Genomic DNA, 1,730 nt, shown 5'->3' with positions numbered 1-1,730 from the left:
TTGTGAGCTGACACGTCTTTTCAGCGAGTGCGTGTAGCTTCTCGTCCATGTGCACGCCTGGATGTTCATGTTAAGAAGCTGAGTACAGAATGGATATGAACAGTCCGATGCTGTCTTCGTCTACAAGAAAGAGTCAGCAGAAAGAAAAAAAAACGCGGATAACGCTTGTTCAGAAAAAGACGCTGTCGTCTTCGATATAATGGTTTCCCTAGTGTATGTAATATTATATAGCCTGTTCAGACAAGTACAAAGACCTGCTCGAAGCCTGAGTGCAGTTGCAGACCTCCTCCCTGTGCGGAATTGACCGCAGAGAGATATGTGCTTATGTGCTGTGTGAGTGCTACATCATAATGCATCAAATAGTGATAATCCTAATCTCATCCGTGTGTATGGGTCTGACTTTTCATGCTCTCACGAACAACAAAACCACATAGAGAACAGATAGGGAAAGTGTAGCGAAACTATACTTCCAGATCGGGTGGCCGTCCAACTGCAGCAGGGTCGCCAATTTCTTCGATATTGCTGCGAGTTGCCACGCAGTACAAACACACACTTATACACACATGACTACGCAGCGTTGCCTTTTCAGACATGCAAGCATATATATCAGTAAATGCTTTCTGAGTAGCTATATGCAAACCCAGAAGGTAGGCCTATCCAAACAGCTGCAACAACAAGGACACCACAGAACGAGACTTTCTAATACGATGAGGTGCCACGTCAGGTATATATGACGGTGACATGTCGTCAGTACCATCAGCGACCGCAGCTGCTCACCCGCAAAGACACTCTCATTCTTTCTCCAGTATACCTAACCTGCACAGACCGCTTTCGGTCTTTCTCCCATACACAAGCCTTTCTTTAGAGCATGAACGTTTGCGTCCGCATTAGACAAAGTAATATTTTGGACACGGTGGTAAGCTGTGCATATATTCTCAGCATCGTGGAAGGCACTCCCAGTCAACAGCCACGCCATCAGATTAGACACGTGTCGCAGTGTAGAGAGTGGTGTGTGTAGGTTGAGAGCACCGCATTAGAGACGTGTCCCAGTGTAAAGAGGGTGTGCGTATGGGCAGCAGAGTAGACACGCGTCGCAGTGTAGAGTGGGTGTGCGTATGTGGCGAGCGCCGTTGCAAACGCGCTAACGGTCATTAGCGAAAGTCTCCATATTAGATGCTCCAGACTAAACAGCACAACAGTCTACGTACACTCGTCCTAACAGGCAGTGTTTCTCGAACATGAATATGCCCTCTTTTCTGTGCTCAGTGCATAGGAGCTAACGAATGTGCACGCACAGCTAAAGACTGCTGCAATCACTGTATACATGTACATATATATATATATATATATATATATATGTATACATGTACTACGCTTTGTGTCGAGTACAGGAAGAGCTACTAGTACAAGGTGTCCACTGAAGTATATACGGATGTGTACACACAAACACTGAGAAAGTGCTACAATCATTGTATACATATATACTTATATATATATATATACATATATATATATATGTATATATATGTATATATATATATATATATATATATTACGCCCTGTGTCAAGTACAGGGAAACCAACCGGACGTCTATTCACCCTTGAACAGCTTTGCAACCATTATATACATATATATACATACACGCGTTGAATATGATTCAAATTTATGTCATTGAAGTTCATGCGTCATGCAAAAGGTACGCACAGTGTCTGTTTCTGCTGGTCACACG

Source organism: Ochotona princeps, unplaced genomic scaffold (genome assembly GCF_030435755.1).
Source record: "Ochotona princeps isolate mOchPri1 unplaced genomic scaffold, mOchPri1.hap1 HAP1_SCAFFOLD_3048, whole genome shotgun sequence".
Classification (NCBI taxonomy): Eukaryota; Metazoa; Chordata; class Mammalia; order Lagomorpha; family Ochotonidae; genus Ochotona; species Ochotona princeps.
The sequence above is the reverse complement of the archived record's forward strand: the minus strand, read 5'-3'. Positions refer to the sequence as shown.